Source organism: Pistacia vera, unplaced genomic scaffold (genome assembly GCF_008641045.1).
Source record: "Pistacia vera cultivar Batoury unplaced genomic scaffold, PisVer_v2 Contig124, whole genome shotgun sequence".
Classification (NCBI taxonomy): Eukaryota; Viridiplantae; Streptophyta; class Magnoliopsida; order Sapindales; family Anacardiaceae; genus Pistacia; species Pistacia vera.
In genome coordinates, this window is record NW_022195293.1 from 242,326 (window position 1) to 256,167 (window position 13,842).

Here is a 13,842-nt window from a genome sequence, read left to right on the forward strand (position 1 = left end):
GTTTCTTTGATTTGGGGTTCCTCTTCACTTCCCTGACTTGGTCATTCAATCCTTGACAAATGATCTGCCACCACATTTTTTGACCCCTTTTTATCTCGGATTTCCAACTCAAACTATTATAGCAGTAGGATCCATCTTATCAGTCGTGGTTTTGCTTCTTAGTTAGCCAATAGATGTTTGAGTGCCGAATGATCCGTGTAGACTATCACCTTAGCACCTAGCAAGTAAGAACGAAATTTTTCAAATGCAAAAACCACAGCTAATAGCTCTTTTTCAGTAGTGGTGTAATTCAATTGTGCATCGGTAAGTGTCTTGCTAGCATACTGAATTACATGCAACACTTTGTTTTTCCTCTATCCTAATACTACTCCTAGTGCAAAATCACTAGCATCACACATCAATTCAAACGGTAGTCCCTAATCGGGAACTGCAATAATAGGTGCAGACAATAACAATTTCTTAAGAGTTTGAAGTCAAAAGCAACATCTTTAATTAGTAAATTGCAAAAGGGTTTAGAGATTTTAGAAAAATCCTTGATAAACTGTCTATAAAACCCCGCATGCCCCAAGAAACTCCAAACTGCCTTAACATTTGCAGGTGGTGGCAGCTTCTCTATCACTTTTGTTTTTGCTCAATCCACTTCGATGCCATCCTTTGAAATTCTGTGACTGAGTACAATTCCTTCCTGTACCATGAAGTGGCAGTTCTCCCAATTGAGCACCAAGTTCATCTCCTGACATCGCTGCAAAAAAAAATGAAAGATTAGATAAGCAGTTGTCAAAAGATGAACCAAAAACAGAGAAGTCATCCATGAAGACTTCTATAAACTGTTCCACCATGTCACCAAAGATAGACATCATGCATCTCTGAAATATGGTTGGCGCATTGCATAATCCGAAAGGCATCCTTCTATAAGCAAAGGTGCCATAGGGACAAGTGAAAGTTGTCTTCTTTTGATCTTCAGGAGCAATGGCAATTTGATTATATCCTGAAAAACCATCCAGGAAACAATAGTAAGCATGCCCTACCAATCTCTCCAACATTTGATCGATGAAAGGAAGTGGAAAATGATCCTTCCTTGTCGCTTCATTCAATTTTCGGTAGTCAATGCACACTCTCCAACCTGTGACTGTCCCAGTTGGTATCAATTCATTGCTCTCATTCTTTATCACTCTAATACCTCCTTTCTTCAAAACCACTTGCACCGGGCTCACCCATGGACTGTCTGAAATAAGATAAATTATGCCCGCATCTAAAAGTTTCACCACCTCCTTTCTCACTACTTCCTTCGTCGAAGGATTCAATCTCCGTTGTGGTTGCACCCTAGGTTTGACATCATCTTCCATAAGTATCTTATGCATGCAAAAAGATGGAGAGATGCCTTTAATATCTGAAATAGTCCATCCAATTGTTGATCTATGTTCCCTGAACACCCGAATCAACCGCTCTTCTTCCACTTTACTTAACCTTGAATTGATAATCATTGGGAAGGTTTCTGCTTCACCAAGATACACATATTTGAGGTGGGAAAGTAAAGGCTTCAGTTCAAGTTTTGGAGGTTCTTCCTTTCTTTCCTTTTCCTTCCCTTTCTCAAAATCAAATTCCTCAAATTCTAGATCTTGGTTCTCATTAATCGGCTCAAATGCTTCCAAAAATCTAGCACACTCATTCTTCGTCGGTTCATCTACCTCTATTGTTTTCGATTAGGCAATACACGTTTCTAGAGGTAGTTGAGGGGTGTTCTCTTCAACAGCCTCTGCCACTTGTTTATCCACCACGTCCACACTAAAGCACAAATCCGACTCAGATGGAAATTTCATAGCCTCAAAAACATTGAACATTATTGTTTCATCTTGGACTCTTAACAGTAACTTTTCTTTTTCCACATCAATGAGAGCTCTTCCGGTGGCCAGAAATGGTCTTCCCAAAATAAGAGGCATTTCCTTATCCTCTTCCATATCCAATACAACAAAATCCACCGAAAAAAATACTTTATCCACCTTCACCAAAACATCTTCAACTATACCTCTCGGATGTTTTATGGATCTATCTGCAAGCTGCAACGACATGGTCGTTGGCTTCACTTCACCAATTCCCAATCTCTTGAAAATAGAAAAAGGCACTAGATTGATGTTTGCACCTAAATCACATAAAACTCTCTCAAAAGTAATGTCTCTTATAATACAAGAATAGTAAAACTCCCTGGATCTTTGAGTTTCGAGGGCAGCTTCTTCTGCAGAATGGCACTGCACTCCTCCGTGAGCATCACTGTTTCCTCATCTTCTAACTTTCTTTTGTTTGATAAAATCTCCTTGAGAAATTTCACATAGCTCGGCATCTGTTGCAATGCATCTGCAAAAGGAATGTTAATATGCAGTTTTTTAAATATTTCAATGAATTTGGTAAACTGCTTATGCTGATTTTTCTTCTTAAGTCTGTAAGGAAAAGGCATAGGAGGAGTGTGATGTGCCAACTCTGGTGGTATCTCAGGGAATGGAAATTTCTCTTTCTTTTATCTTTGCCTCTCTTCCCGCTTTTGTTCATATTCCCTATAACTGGTTGGTTTCTCTTCAGATATTATTTCTTCGTCAACTTCCTCATCGGAATCTTCCTTTTCCCTTGATGGGCTTTCTTCTTTCCCTGATTGTTCCACCTTTTCCAAGACTGTCCCACTCCTCAGAGTTATTACATTTGCTTGCTGATGTGGGTTAGTCACTGTGTTGCTTGGTAGGGAACCCTGTGGTCTCTCATTTAGCTTATTAGCCAATTGACCCACCTGTACTTCCAAGTTCCGAATGGACGCCTCTTGGTTTCTGAAATTCATCTTAGTCTCCTTCATGAAACTTGTGGTCTCTTGCATAAACTTTCCAAACATGTCCTCCAGTTTTGTCACTCTTTGCTCTCCTGGTTGATTGTTCAGCCCTGCTTGGTTGTTTGGCATTGTTCTTTGGTTCCATTGATTGTTATGCTGATTCTGATTGCCCCAAGATAGGTTCGGATTATTCCTCAAACCAGGATTATATGTGTTGGAGTACGAATTGTTCGGTTGCCTTTGATTTCCTGCCAAGTAGTTAACCTGTTCTGACGATGAAGACACTAAAGCAAACGTGTTCCTCACTTGACATTCACTGCTCATATGACTAACTGCACAAAATTTACAAATTAGTTGAGGTGCTTGAATAGAATTTACCTGCATACTTCCCAATTGTTTCTGAAGTGCTGTAAGTTGGGCTAAAATGGCTGTGTATGCATCAACTTCATGAAGACCCATGGATTTCTTCGCCTATACCCTTTCATTAGGTCTTTGATAGTTGTTACTTGCCAAAACTTCAAGCAACTCCTGATCTTCTTCCGGTGTCTTATTTTGCAATGCTCCTCTTGATGCTGCATCCACCATGGTTTGCACATTAACCATCAATCCATTGTAAAACGTTTGGACTTGCATCCAAACTGGCAACCCATGGTGTGGACACCTCCTTAGTAGTTCCTTGTATCTTTCCCATGCCTCATATAATGATTCAGACTCTTCTTGTAGAAAAGATGTGATATCATTTCTCATTTTCGCTGATTTTGCTAGAGGAAAGAATTTGGTCAGGAACTTCTGTGCTAATTCGTTCCATGTTAGGATCGTTCCTGATGGTAGTGCCATTAACCATCCCTTAGCTTTATCCCTTAATGAAAACGGGAATAATCTCAATCTGATGGCGTCATCTGACACTCCGTTTGATTTAAAGGTGTCGTAAATCTCTAAGAAGTTTGCAATGTGCAGATTTGAATCTTCCTTCAAATCTCCTTTAAATTGTACCGACTGTTGGATCATCTGGATGATTGCCAGCTTTATTTCAAAGTTGTTGGCTTGTAATACTGGTCTAGTTATGCTCGAACCACTGCCATCAACTGTGGGAACTGAAAATTCCCTTAATGTTCTATTTTCTGCCATCTCAACAACTATGGCCTCTGGTTTAACTGTAGCCTCTCGTTCTCTTCTCTCTCTCTTAAGTCTTCTAGTGGTTCTTTCAATCTCTGGATCAACAGGAACCACTAGCTGACGTCTTGCTCTTCGCATAAACAACACAGAAAGAGAGAAAAAGTGCGATCATAAGCTCACAGAAAAGAACAACAAAAATTAAACTAACACACAATTAAAAAAAAAAAAAGAAAAAAAAGAAACTCTAATCTATCTAACACAAGAAAAACTCAATCTTAATGCAAAAATCAATCCCCGGCAACGGCGCCAAAAACTTGAAGCGTTGTTACTACAACATGCAAATATAGCAAGTGCACTAGTCACACAAAGTAATAAAGTGATGAGTGAGTATCGTTCCCACGAGGATTGGTTGCTTAGCACTGAATTTCCTATTTGTTTTCAAGTTGGAGAAACCGAAAATTGTTTGCATTTATAGGAGAGATTAAACTTAACTGAAAGCACAATTTACTAAGGGTAAAAACAACTAAATTATGAAAGCAAGATTTAACACAAGAGTAATATCAATGTAAGCAAACGGTTAGGGTTTGACTTCATTCGGACTCTATGGATTAATTCTGTGGATTATGCTACTTCTACACTCACATGCACGAATTGTAAATCGAATTCCCTAAGTTGTCAAACATACCTTCTCAGGCTATGAATTCCTACTTTTCCCTATTAAACTTCCGCAGCCAACAATTTGAAGATTAATAGTTCCAAATTCATCAAGCTAATGGAATCCTAGATTGATTTCATTGATTCTCAAACCTATCTCTAGCGTTCAATACTACAATGGTGATTACCCAAGATGCTTAACATGATTTATTTCTCAATCTCATCATGTTCAACAAATACAAACAATAAAAATCAGAACAACCACACAATCTATGCGATAGAATGTAACAGCAATAATAATCAATTGATTAATCCATAGAAATCCGATTTACATCAAAACCCTAACCCAAAATGGATTAGTTCATAACTAAATTAACACAAATAGCTAGAAAGAAAATAAACATAGTAGTCAACATATTGAGACAAAGAGAAAAGAACCGAGATCTCCCCTAGTTGAAGAATCTGTAAGATTAAATCCCAAATCTTCTCCCTTTCTTTCCAAAATATCAAAGCTATTCTCAAACAAAGAGGAATCAGGACGAACCCTTACCAAAATGGCAAGGTTTTTCTTATATAGTTCGCCCAAAAACCTAAAACCTTTCCTAAAATAAAACTATGTGTTTTGGACAAAACAAAATTTCGCAGACTTCGCCGCGGAGAAGAAAGAATTTTGCCGCGGCGACGAACTAAACTGAATCTCTACAGAATTGCCCTCTGCTTGCTTCCTTGCTTGAATCTTCGATCTTTGATGCTTTCCCATGGGAACAAACTTCATAATGCTTCAGGTCAACTTCAGAACTTTCCCAAATTCAGAGATTCGCTTGCTTCTAGGTCCAGAAACTCCAATTCGCTCATTATTTACTAAAAATACACATTTCGGCCTGAAACATAAAATATATAGAATTAAGTAGCAATTCTGGCATAAACGAACTAAAAAGTATCTAAAATCAGGCCAAAAAGCCTAAATAAAATAGTATAATCCTGGGATTATCAGTGACCGCCTTTGTCAAAGCACTGAACCAATTAAGAAAATTGGTTCTTCAATGCCCAACCAGCTTCTTGCTAGTCCCTAGCAACCGAAGCGATCTAATATAATCTAGTTCTAACTAACCTAACCTAAACAGTTTTCGTAGGTTTACACGATTGCATTTAGCGTATGCAATAAGCCTTTGAACCCCTAGGTCCCTCTAGTGGATGAGTTATAGTTTCGTGAGGGTTTATAGCGATGTTACCCATAAACATCTAACAAATCCTAACTAACACACAAACATTCACACATAAAATAAAAATAAAACAAAAGTTTCCAATCTAATTCATATAAGTGTCTCAGAAATCGCATACATAAGCAACATAGAGAACAATCAAACATCACCTCAAATTTAGGAACATCATAAACATCAATCTCTCCTTCGTTCTCATCTCTCTAACATCCATCAATCCACATTATGTTAATCCTAACACTAGAATTAATTCCATATGCAATATCCATAGCAGCCACTATGTTAGGAAACGATCATACATGGCAGCGGAAACAAAAATTATTTAAACATTATAGATCGTTTCTTTGAACCAAGATCAGGGCACAAATTTATAGTTTATACAACATATTAAAATCTGCAATAAAACAGATCAAAGGTTAAGAAACCATACCCACGTTTGGAGGCTCCTCCAATTTGTCTCGGAATGGGTTTCGCTACCGACCCAAGTGTACGATTGAACCAATGTAGTCCACACGAAGACAACCTCAAGGAACTAAATAGGGATTTGCTAGATCCTCTTTAGCCTTTAAGAACCAAGATGAAAATCAAATGAAATATTTTCTTCAAGCAAAAGAAATCTGGCGTGAGAGAGAAAAAAAGGGGCTGGAAAATTTGTTTTCAATGAATGAATTAGTTCCTTAAACAATTCACAAAGTGTTGCATTTATATAGTGCACACTTGCCCTATTCCATCATGGAATGGGATTGGGCTCCAACCCAAACACCCCTTGTATCCAAACAGCCCCTTTAAGATATTTTAATTTTAATTATTATTGTCATTCCAATTAAATTCAACTAATATATGTATTTCATATATTAACATTTAACAATAACAATAATTCATTTAAATATATGCGAACACATATTTAAATATAATTTCACTTATTTAATTTAATTAACAAATTAAATTAAGGCTACGACCTCATCAAATTTAATTACACTATGAAATTACCAAAATACCCTTTCCCCTAAAAGACGAAAACGCCCTTCTTACAAATTGGTTCTTATATGTGTGTGACCCGTAGGCTCCTTATCATACCGGTAGTGTGTAGTATCGCGATTAACACCAATTAATTGTCTCACTACATATAGATCAAGAGTGGCCCCTAGCAAGCCATCATGGCCACCCGATAGATTCGGATTCAGCGAAGCAGTTACCTGTCAATGATATGGTTACCGTGCAATCCAATCCTTTCATCATCTGTTATCTCGATGAGACCGAGGTATATGAATAGTGTTAACCTCAGTAACTCTCGATATGTATGTATTCAGTTACTAGACCAATGACCTGAATAATAATCTGGATAGAGCAACAACTCAATCCCACTATGGCCACAGTTTTAGTGTCACTGCCATTTACTGAATTACGCAGTGAGATAACTTCTCCCGTACCCGGGAGTGATGAATCCTCTGTCTATCCACCATAGTCTTGATACACTCCTTGATGCAGCCAATTACAACTGTATTGACAGCTTTGAATAGAATTGCGTTAGGCTAGTGTCAAACTACACCAATCAGTGCACAAGGCGCTCTGGTGATCTCAAGTCTAAGGATCACATGTACCACCATTCGTTAGAGGATTTGTTCCATAGACACTGGGGTTACCATCCATATGGAATCCTCTGGTGGGTCAGTCCAGTGAAGTTGCCTATAGCAAGCACCCATGTGTTGCACCAAGTTGTCACCAAACAACCTTGACAAGTGAGATCAGTCACTGCCTTTCGATAGAGTCGTTCAACACTATGATAGCCTTACAGTATTGTCTGTGCCCTCACTTCAGAACAATACTAGGGCTACGGACATTTCTAGAATGGCCACCATATGTGCTCATACGGTTCTCACTATCAAGATTTGAAACACTTGATACCCTTGTCACGGTTCTACCATTCTAAGGACATATATCAATACATACAATGATGATTTATGCGATATAGAATAAAATGCCTTTTATTGATCAATGAACATTATTACAAAGAGTCAATTCTATAATAATTGATTGGCTCTAGGGCATTTACTCTAACACACTATAGCTCGATTGCTTCTCGTTAAGAGAAAGGAAAGAAAGAAGTTCCTAATGACAGCTGATATGTTTGAAGCAGGGCGGGACAGGAAGGAGCCTCTGCACAACCTGATGAACCACCTTAAGTGTGCTTTTCTAGCGTCTTTGAGTTTCTGATATGAGCCAACCTTTTCTGATCCAAGTTCATACTAGGGTAAAGAGTCCTATGACGAAAAATTGATCCCAATAATTTGAAATATGAATAAAATTCTGTAAATACAAATTCTATAGGCATACTTTTCAAACCACTCTCCACTAATGTAGAACAATCACATAACTTTACATCATTAGACTTTATTGAGCTTGTAATGTTTAGGCTAAGGTATTGGGTTATGAAAGAATGGAAAGACATCAAACAAAATAAGAGGATTAATCTAACTTATTTGCAACAACATCACTTAAAGCATATCACATTCTCTCTAAATTTCCCAAGCCTTTGTTACGTCTCTCTTCCCAACCGCATTTACATTTACACACTTTCCATACTTCCTTGATTCATTCATCTTTTTTTCTCTTTTTCTTTTCCTTTTCTTCCTCTTTTTTTCTCCTTTTTTTTTTTTTTTTTTTTAACGAAACTATAGTTAGGAAGCATTGATATTATAATCATTCCCTGTGTTATCATGATATTCACAATACATCACAACCCCCAATCCATTCTTTTGAATACCCTTCAAAATTTTGAGAAAACAATACGCACAAACACTCTCATTTTGCATAAATCCAGATTAAATCCTCTTAAAAATCATGGGTAGAATAATGTGTTTAAGGGTTAAAAGGGTATGTTATTGCGGGGTAAATGAAAGAAAATCAAGGCTAATATAAATTCAATATCGACACAAAAGGGTGACAAGAGATAATAAAATATAGGGTTGGCTTGAAAGGCACAAATGGTCCAAAGATGGCCTAAGTCATTTCTTCAGTCATGTGTCGTTTAGGATTTCGCCTCAAGTAGTCATCAAATAGGTTCTAGAATTTAGAGATCTAAAAAAATGCTTTATTTAGTGTCTAGGCTAGACAAAATGCACAATTGGTGTGCTGTCACAGGCAACCAGAATGAAAATCTAAGAATACATGTAGTAGTGCGAGTAAGGATTGTTCCCACGGAGAGTGCCTAGCCTAGTTTTATGCTACATGAACAAGGAGGGGGGGGGGGGGGGGGGAGGTGATTTGAGTTTAACGAAAACAATTTCAATTTCAAAGTAAATTATCGAAATCAATCAAAAAAACAAACCTTGGTCTAAGTCAACATCCACCATCAGAATTTTACAACTGATCATCGATGCAAGTATATATCAATTCATACTTTGAATATTCACTGTTGGAACTATTTTCCTATCTCTCCTTAGTTGCAGTTAATTAGGAAACAAGCAATCTAATTAATCTTACTACTAAACAACCCATGACAAGTTCTAAAGGTTTAATCTAGTAGCAGCCTTAAGAACTAGAGAGATTGATGAAGCTAAACAACACAAACACAAGCAGTTGTATTTAATTTAGTTGAGTGTTCTTCTTAAGATTTAATAATTCCCGACGTAGCAAATTCTTAAATCTTAGTTACTCATAAATTAGAGGGATCAAACAATTACGGATTTGATATCTAATTTAGTGATAGATTGCATCAAATAATTAATTATTATGCCTCTTAGTAATTAAATAAGACAATCATGAAAATAGGCATAGAAGAACATCCAATACTCAAAGCATATATTGAACACTAAAAACAGATTAGATCTCACAGTTTTATTGATTCTGAGGCCTCCGTTTCCTTCGACCAAGTTATGAAAATTTAGCCGTTCATGGCCATCATGAAAACTCAAAAGGAGAAGAAGAAGAAGAGGGGAAGTTGAGGCGTGTGTAGTCTCCTCTTCCAGTCTTATCTCTCTCCCCCTCTTAAAAATATCCATTTCAAGTCTTTGAATTCTACTCAATCTGCTAAAAATATCCTAAGGTTTATCCTAAAATAACATTTATCCAATCAAATTAATTAAAAATAAAATAAAATCGTAATATAACTAGGAAAGTGGTGTTTCCAGCTGTAACTTTCATGCACCAGATCTTCAAAACTTCCAATAGTAAACTACATATTTGAATTGCATAATAAGGCAAAATGTTCTAGAACATTAGCAGTGCAGGTGCGTCAATTTGAAGCCCAATTCCAACCTTGATGCAGTGAGTATCTCTCCAAATGCAAAACATGAAAGTTGTAGATCTCTTTCTTGGTGTTCCATATCATTTTGAATCATCTCAATCGGAGCTCAGATGAGAGAGTTATTCTCAGATTACGAAGCAATGTTGAAACTATCTAAATTCACCTAATTAGTTTCGTTTTGCATTTAACGCCTCCATTTGCTTCCTAAATCAAAATAAAATAATAATGAGTACATTTAGGCACCAAATAAGTATAAAAGACTAGACATTAAGGGGGGAAAATATGACATTTTGCATTCTCATCAACAATCTATCAGGCTCAATCATTGGAATCTAAGGGAAACGCCAAGGAATTGAAAACTATGAACTCCGTTGTTACATCCAAAACTGTCATAGTGAGATTGCCATTTTGAACATCAATCACTGTCTTAGTTGTAGCCATAAATGGGCGGCTGAGCAAAATAGGCAAATCTTTATCATGAATTGACAGCTTCTTCATATCTAAGACTACAAAATCAATAGGAATTATCAGTTTATCAACTTTAACCAAGACATTCTCTACAATACCTCTTAGATATTTAACTGAATTGTCAGCCAGTTGTAGAGACATTGTTGTTGGCTTTAATTCCCCCAATCCTAATCTCAGATAAGTGGAGTAAGGCATGAGATTAATGCTTGCCCCCAAATCTAGCATTGCTCATTCTTCCTTTTTATCACCCATGGTAAAGTTGATGATGAAGTTACCTGGATCTTTCAATTTGGGTGGCAAATTCCTTTGAAGCAAAATACTTACCTTTTCAGGAACCATTAGTTTTTCATTATTCCTTATCACATCAAGCAAGGGTAAATTCACATTAACTTTGGATAAAATATCATAAATTTCAGAGAATGACTTATCCCATTTGCTTTTCTTCAATGGGCTCGGAAAAGGAATAGGTGGAACATAAGGCTTTGGTGAAGCAACAATGGGACTAATCTCCTCATTCTTGATGGATTCACTTGGTTGCTTCTGCTTAGCTTTATCTTCCCCTACATGATCAATTAAAGGCTTATTAGATTCAAAATTAATTTCTTTGTTAATTACCTTACCATTTCAAAGCACTGTGACTGCTTTTGCTTGCTCAGGTTGGCTTGTTAGTTTTCTAGGAACAAGGCCTTGTACTGCCTTTGCTATCTGTCCTATATGAACCTCTAGCTTTCTAATGGATGCCTCTTGCTATTGAAACCTTTGTTCAAAGTTCTTTTGGTTCTATTGAGACACTTGGATGAAGTTATTCAATGTCTCTTCTAGTAAAGATATCCTTGATTAATCATTTGAGCTAGACTGCTGATGGTTTTTATTCCATGAAAAATTAGGATGACTCTTCCAACCCGGGTTGTATGTATTTGAAAAAGGATCATATTTAGGCCTCGGGTTATAAGAGTTCATCATATTAGCTTGCTCTAAGTACTCTGAAAAATTACCACTAGAAGGACAAGAGTTAGTTGCTTGACCAATATTACCACAAATAACACATACCTCTTTGGTAATACTTTGACCTTGTCCCATCATTATATTGCACATAGTTTTCACCTACTTGGCTAACTTTGAAACCTGCATTGCCAACTTAGTCTTAGTATTTACTTCATACATCCCTCTTGATTTTCCTTTAACACTTTTCCTGCTACAAGTTGGCTCCAAACATCTCATATAACTCATTCGTCTCTTGTGTAGTCTTTTCTCCCATAGCACCACCTGCAACATTATCAACTATGGCTTGGAAAGCCTGTGTTAGTCCATCATAGAAAAATTGATTAAGCAATTTTAAAGGATATCTATGATATGGACATTGAACCCATAACAATTTAAAATGCTTCTAAGCCTTATGGAATGGCTTACCTTCTATCTGAGTAAAGGTAGCAATCTTACCTCTAAATTATGTAGTTTTGGCATGAGAATAGAATTTATTGATGAACTTATTATAAACTAAATCCTAGGTGGTAAGTGAAGTGGGAGTTAATGACATGAATCATGTTTTAGTAGCATCCTTCAACGTGTACGGAAAACACCTCATTTGTAGTTGATCTTCTGTCAAACCTTGCAAAGGAAAAGTTTGAACAGTTGAGTGAAAATCATGAATGAAAGTTAAAGGGTCAAGGGTCCTCTAAAATTATTCCAAGAAAAGATTGAAGCATTTGAAAGTGAATATGTTTAAGCTTATAATTTCTTACTGCATCATTAAGAACTATGCATGATGGCGACGTTCCTATGGTAGGACGTGTGTACTCCTTCATGGGTTCAGATAACTCAACCATCTTTTGTTCAATCTCTAAACTTGATTTTGATGATTCTTTAGAAATTTATGGTTCCTTCCTCTTTCTACCAATTAAATCCACTCTATCGACATGTGGAAATAATTCTTCTTCCAATGATCGACGACCTTGCATTCACTAACTAAAAACAAGAAAGACAACAAAAACAAAAAGGAAACCTAGACAAAAATAAAGCAAAAATTAAATATCAAAAATTAAAGTGCACGTTATCAGAGAAAACTAAGTAACTTAAATCAAATCCCTGGCAACAGTACCAAAAACTTGATGAACAATTTTAATATTCACAAGTATACGAATCACAACTGAATATAGTGTGCACATGCAAGGGTCAATCCCACAGAGATTTGTAAGCACTTAATTAATCCTAATAAACAATGCCTTAATTAAAACAAATAAACTTAAATAAATCAAAAGAATTGATGAGGTAACGAACTTAAAGTAAAAATATCTAATACTAAACAAACTAACAGAGAACAAATACTAAACTGATTTAAAAACCAATTAACTAAAATCTAGGTATCCAATTTCACCATAATAATCTAGTTTTATGTCAACTATCAAACTATTGTTATCTCAATCCAATTTCTAGGGTTCCCACTCATATAATTAAGGTATTACCATAAGGCGTTTGGAATTACCTAGTATCTTTAACACAAGACTAGCTAGGGGATATAGTCTAGCCTAATGATTAAAAACCCATTAAACACAAGAGTACTCGAAATCATGAATAAAGTCTCATATGTTAGGGCGTATGCACAATATACTAATCATTCATTTACATGAACTAACTAAGATTAACTAGGGCATGTAGTCTAACCTTGTCTCACACAATCAATTAATTAGTATTAAAGGTGATCAAGCAATAACATCAATTAAAGATTGAATAAAGGACAATGAATAAATCTAGAATTGCAATGGATTGATAAAACAAATAGAATTAATAAAGACATAAAACCTTCTTATTAGGCTACATTGGATCCCTAGAAAAGTATTTAGTTACACATTATCATAAGGAAATCAAACGTCAAACCCTTCAAAAACATGAAGTACAAGAGAAAAAGATGAAACTCTAGGTAGATCTCTTCTCCTTGCGTCCAAGTCTCTCCAAGTTGAAGTAAAAGTCCTCCTAAAAATACCTAAAGACATCCTTTTATAGTGCTAGGGTTGTGGAAAGTAAGGGAAAAAATCTTATACAACATAGGAGAATAAAATGCAGTTCTAGGTGAAATAGAAAAGGAAAATCCTAATGAAATTGGGATTCCTTCAAATGAGCTGCGCAAAGGTCTCCAAAATAGAACATGATACCTTTTGAATATGGAAAATTTAAGCACATATTAATTGTAGGTCTTAAAATAATCTTTCCAACGCTTTAAGAATCAGCCAAATCTGAGGTCTATAGCTCAAGTTATTGTAGAAACACTAAAGCATGTTCCAGAACCTGCGTATGTTTGTCTAACGTAACTTTTGGGTCAATTTTTAACA

The 13,842-nt window shown here is 36.2% G+C and overlaps 1 non-coding gene across 1 annotated transcript; it reads left to right on the forward strand.

Moving 5' to 3' along the window:
* The first annotated feature begins 3,455 nt into the window (after positions 1 to 3,455).
* Positions 3,456 to 3,562, forward strand: LOC116118523. Its single transcript, XR_004126166.1, has one exon. It is a non-coding gene; the product is annotated as a small nucleolar RNA R71 (small nucleolar RNA).
* The last annotated feature ends 10,280 nt before the right edge of the window (positions 3,563 to 13,842 follow it).